Raw genomic sequence first — 6,201 nt, 5'->3', positions numbered from 1 at the left:
GTGCGTCTGAATGGGTTTCGCCAGAAGTGTTTGCGGGTCTCAGAATGAATCCGAATGCCTATCGGTGTCTATTGTTAGGTAGCCAGGCCAGGCTCCTCAAGGAGCAGCAGCAGCAACAGCAGCATCACAAAAGGTAAATCACCTCTGTCTTGTTTGCCCTCGAATTTGGTCAACCGGGAGTTCATTGTCAAGTTCAGCGGGCAGCGTCGTCGTCTGGCATTGAAGTATCTCCTGTATCTGTATCTGTATCTGTGTCTGTCTGCGTCTTAGCAGTATCTGTAGTTGTATCTGAAATCTATGGCTGTATCTGTGCCCTGCGCTTGCGTCCAATTTGTTGCTCAGACTTTTGTTTGTTTGTTTGCTTTTTTCGGTGCTTTTGTTTTGGTCCGCCAAAGGATGCTCCATAAAACAAAAAACTATTCGAAAGTGACATTTATGTGTTTTTAATTCCTTTCCTGTGTGTGTGTGTCTTAGAACCAGGGGGAACGGGATCTTTTCATACGCTTTTTAAAGGAATTTGCTGGCTTTCGGGGGAATTTACCTTGCAGGAGCTCATTGAACTGCAGGATTGGACGCCTGAAAGTGAAGCCTAAAAATGGGAACTCTAAGACGGTGGAACGGAATTTCAGGGAATTTAGTTTGCGACTTGAATTTTGCTAGGTAAAATAGATTTTAGTTTAATTTTGGGTTATAATTGTACTTAAAACTTTAAAGTATTCAATTTCATTTATGTTTACTCAAAAAATGCACCTCATAAAATCCATCTAGATCTAGAAACCCCTTCACTCTCCTTTAGTCAATGATAATTTCTTAACTTATTTCAACTCTCCTTCGATTAAGCCCTAAAACGATCTCGAATCGCTGATATTGTACCATATTAATGAAGGCAATTAAGTGAAGCAACTTCATTTCGAACCGAGAACGCAGAGAACAAGATCGAAATCGAAGAAAATCGAGAAGACCCTCGGCAGGAGAACAGTTCCAAGGATATTTAAAGCGAACATTCAGCCAAGAAATGCCCAAAAGGCCAATCACCTGGATCCAGCAGAAGGAATACAAAAAATTATAACGAGCTTTAGGAACGGTTTTTTTTTCTTGTGGTTTATGGACGGACACACACCGCTTTAAGGGTCTCCTCCCACCTGGGGAACCAAGACACAGACAGACTCAGATTCCGACTCCATTTGGAGGAGCCTCCTCCAACCATGCTAAAGTGGCCATAAAAATCATAATGAAGCGGCGACTAAAACAAAATGCCATAAAATGCCTTAAACAACACACACACACACACATACAGTAACAACAATAAAAAGAGGCAAGAGGAGAGAGGGGCGATGTCCAATGTCCTTCTTGGAATTCCGACTCGGCGGCAACTCAAAGCAGAATCCAATTTTCGGGTCCGAGCGAGCGACTTTCACAGGCCACAGCCAGCCTGGAATTCATTCAACAGTTTGTAATCGAAGTGAGCAGGGAAAAGGAGAAACGGAGAGAGATAAGGGGAGAAAGGGAGTCAGGGAGTCAGGGGAAGAACTGCATTCAATGACCTGAGACAGGTAACAGAATTTCGCGATTTTAGGTTCGATTTGATTCTCGTTTTCTCGGTTTTTGGTGGCGTTTAAATGGCGTCAAGCCAAGACTCGGTATAGTTTATGATCTGTTTTGATGTCTAAGTGTTCCTTTTTTTCGGTGCTGAGTCCAGTATGTCTTTGAGAATTTATTAGCTAATTAATCTCTGAAAAATATAAAGTATAGTAAAATCACTTTAAGTGTGAAAATACATGTCGTATTTCAGGAAAAATGTCGTTAAACTTTTCGAATATATTATAAAATATAATGTCTACAGTTAAATGTAGAAACGTTCACTTAACCAGAAAGAAAACTTCAATAAAAAGCACTCGCTCTAGTTTTCCATCAAAACGAACACTTTCTCAACAAGTTTTGTTTTATTTTGACAACTGAATTTCTCCTTGAGTCAACTTGAGCTCTCAAGTTGAGCAATTTTTTAATGTCTAATACTTTGCTTTTTATGATCTGGCCCAACAGATTTTTAATGGTCAATCGTAAAGTTTAATTTCTACTGCTTTTTTTGGGTGCACTCTCGTAATTGGCGTTTACAATGTCAAAAAAACAAAAAAAAAAATCCAAGGCGGCTCATTGAAATGTTTTTGCTGTCAGACCCTAAATGGCCTCTGACCCGATCTCCCAATGACGTCAGCCTCCAAAAAAGCAGATGAATTACACTCAATTAAACAGCTTAATTTAATATCTTTTTTATGATTTCTAATTGTGACAAGTTTGATGGTCAGTCGTCCCTTTACCAAATGTAAAGCCGAGTAAAATGTCGTTTTATTGCCCACGATCTACAGGCATTAGTCATTAGCTCCTGCATAGTTACTTATACAAAAATTTAATTTATGCATTAATTGGTTCAGCTTTATCAGTTGTACGTTATGCACAATAATGCTAGTAATCAGAGAACCAATTAATAATAAATGTAAAAAAAAAAGCCAATAAAAAGTGAACACTTAATTTCCTTCCAATTTTATAATAAAATAATTTGCAATCCAACGCCTGCGGCGCCTGGGGCGGAGTTGTTGTTTAAAAGACCATTAGGCCAGATCATGTTTGGGAACCGGGAAAAAGAAGCCCCGAAAACCGGCAAAACGGAGCCAACTCCGATCCGATCGAGTCGCGTCGCGTCTCTTGGCGCCCAGCAACTCACTCAACTGTTTAACGGAGCCACACGCAAATGCAAATATTACCATAATTATCGCACGTGTCCCGCAGACCATGACTAAAGCAATCGCGCCGCGTCCATCGCAGACAATCAGAGTTGCTCTGCCCCATTGTGTATCCCTCTGGTGGTGGCAGTGCCGGTGGCTCCCTCCTTCCTCCTTCTCCTTTGGCTTTACGAGACTCAGACACGACGAGGCATGCAATCGAAATCTATTTACCATGCAGCAGCTAACGCAAAGGGGAACCCCCGAGTGAAGAAAGCGGCTCATTACAGGTTGCTCTGTCTTGCTGTTACTGCTGTTGCTGCTTTATAGTGGCTATATACCCACGGATGATACCCTATCTTATCAGTTGGGAAAAATCCTCATCGATTGAAGCTTACCATCTTTTATACATTTTTTGAATGAAGTTTATTTTTTGTATTTATAGAGAGTTTTCCCACTTCTCTTTTACAGTGTTTTTAATCAAATATCAAGTTGGGAAACCCGCAGAGAAATACCAACATGAAATACACCCACCATTAAATTTATCATCTACGCGGAATTTGAATTTATTATTCACTGGTGAGTGTATGTTTTATTTTTTGTCGCACTGTATTTATATCCGGGTGTGTATATTTTGTTTTAGTTCCCCTGAGCTTGTCAAATTTCACTCGAAAAAAAACCGTTATATTTTTAAGATGGCATAATTCCCTTTTTCTTTCTTACTTACATCTAATGCTTATATTTATTTTTGTTGTACTTACAAAATGGCATTATTTTGACGATGTAGGTTCTGTTTTCATTACCCCGAAGCTTTATTTTGTTAAGACTTTGCCTTGGGTTAGGTATACCTTATATATCGATTATACTCTATGAAAATATTAAAGCCATTCTCCTTTCCCAGTCTTCAGGGTAACCCGCGTTCGACTTAATCCGATTTGAGCTCGCCGAAAACTTTGGTTATTCTTAGGCTTCTACCCCCCTTGGCGGCAGTTCGCTTTGTTTTGGTTACATGCCACGGCTATATGGCTATGGCAATTTATACCCCATATTTGCCGTTCGCCGTTCGCCGTGCCCCTAATAAAAGTCACTTGATTGGAACTGCAAGTGGCTGCGGCGGCGGTGGCGGCGGCGGCGGTAACGTTTTATTGGTTTATTATGGCGACGCTGTGCCTCGGGAGGCCGCCACAGTTTCCATATATCCCGAAAATAAAAATAAAAAAATAAAAAACAAAAGCATAAAAAGTACTCGTCGGCTGGCGATGCACCTGCAAACCAAACTGAGTCTTGGTCTTTCTGCCTTTCGTTCTACTCTTTTTTTTAAGTAGTGCACTCTCCTTCCTGGTACTGTCCTCCTCCTCCCTCTTGGTGGTGGCTTATTTTTTGGCCAGCAAGGCAATCAAATTTTATGGCCTTGTTGGCCTGGCCAAACATAATAGAGGGATCACAGCGCCGCATCTCGTCGTCCTCTCAACACTCAATCAATGCAATGCAGCAAAAGGGCACCAAACTGACTCAGAGATGGACAAAATCGAGAATATTTTTAACTAAAAATCATTTCTAAATATTTATTTCGATTTTTGTAGATTTAAAAAACGATTTCTATAAAAGTCGAGGACTTTATCTTGGTCTCTCAGAGGCTTAGTTTCTAAAAACGGGGATTCATCATAGAAAAAGGAAAACTTCATTTGAAATTAATACAATATAAACTCATTACATGTAAATATCTAAAGTTTTCGATATTTTTTCCATCGCTTCACGAGCCCACCACCTCGGGCGACCTCATAAGTCAAAGGAATGCCGTTGGGCTGCAATTGGCGGCGCTGCTGCAGTCTGCTTAAGTGCCTCATTCAGTCAGCTCCAGTCTCATATCCTCATCCTCGGCCTCGTCCTCGTCCGCGTCCTCCGGAATCGTTCAGAGATGGCCCCGGCCTATCTGAGTGCTCGCATCTAACTGTCGCATGAGTTATGGGCCGACACTCATATTCATCCTCCGATGCCGTACTTGTCCTTTGTGCCTCGACTGCTGCTGCTGCTGCGGCTGCTGCTAATTTTATGGCCTCGTAAAAACATTAAAAATTACAAAATAAAACGAATTCGGTGCTGATGCAGCTCACTGATAGGATGCCCTGGTCAAACTGTCTGTTTTACAGCCGGAATTTTTATTGTTTTGATATTTTTTGTGCAACATTTTGTGCCAATTTAGCCAAATGTTCTCCTTATGACATTTACGACGCCACGACGGCCACGCGCAGCTGAGATTCCACAGCGAAGAGCAGGTGCTTGCCAGTTCTCGGAGAGATCGGTTAGGATATACATAGTCGGCGGGAGTGATTCCCCGTCGTTTTATGGCCCACGAATTGAGTTGAGGACATTTCCTGCCGCCTTAATTGACTCGTTCTGCGAATGAGATGTGTGCCGGTGCCCCGGGAAAAGCATAAAGATTCAGATTAGAATTTAGTTGAACGGGAAATGTGCAGATTAAAATGTCATTAAAATCTTAACCATCTGTCTTAAAGCGTACATAAAAACCACATAGTTTCGACTATGGTTGTACAATCGCAGGGGGTAATATCAATTGGAAGACTTTAGTGTTTTGAAATAATTTACAGCATTTTTTTTGTTGTTATAAGAGACTTTAGTTTGAATAGTAGTATCATTGAATTTTTGTTAAATTACTTGGTATGGGGATGTCCTAAAGTTTGGGCTGCTATAAGGAAATATCCCCTCAAATGTTGCCTAAACATGACTCGTGAACTCATAGCTTTCTTAATTCTTTCTTTAAAAAAACATATATAATAACATCGAATAAATATAGGGCTTTCAACCCACTTTGTTCCCACAAAGCATTATTTTAACAACAATTCTGAGATATCAATCCCAGACAATTTCACTCAAATTTTCCACTTCATTTGACAAATACTCTGTCGCCGTTGCTGCCTTGAAAATAAAAAACAAATGGGGCAGATGCCATAAATATAAACAATTGAGAACAAATAAAACACGACATTTTTTAAGAACGAACTCGAAAGAGGCAAAAACTGAAATCGTACTTGAATCGAAACCGACGAGGGAATCTTTTAGCCTTTTTTAATGTTAATCTCTCGTTGGGGGTTAGTACATTTCTTCTGGGCAAAATATTCATTCAATTTGCGTTTTTTGGGGAGCCTTGCTTTTACGATTACACGTACATAATTTGGAAATATTTTGGAACTTTACGGGCAACTTCTTTTTGGGCTGTAATGGTTACAATGGAGTCGAGGCTCTGAGGCACAAAAACACTCGAAGAAAAAACTGTCTCCCCCTGAACTTCACACGCGCAGTTGGCTATCAAAAATATTTTTTATGTTTCTCTTCTTTTTTTTTTCGTTTTTGTTGTTGTTTGTTCCAAAGGCGAATGGCAACTTCAGGAGTGACATGAAATCCAATTTTATAATGCATATAAAGTTTTAATACACCAATCCCCACAGCCAGGCAAAAAGCA

This window comes from Drosophila kikkawai, chromosome 3L, assembly GCF_030179895.1.
Source record: "Drosophila kikkawai strain 14028-0561.14 chromosome 3L, DkikHiC1v2, whole genome shotgun sequence".
Taxonomy (NCBI): domain Eukaryota; kingdom Metazoa; phylum Arthropoda; class Insecta; order Diptera; family Drosophilidae; genus Drosophila; species Drosophila kikkawai.
This window is presented reverse-complemented; position numbering follows the sequence as displayed.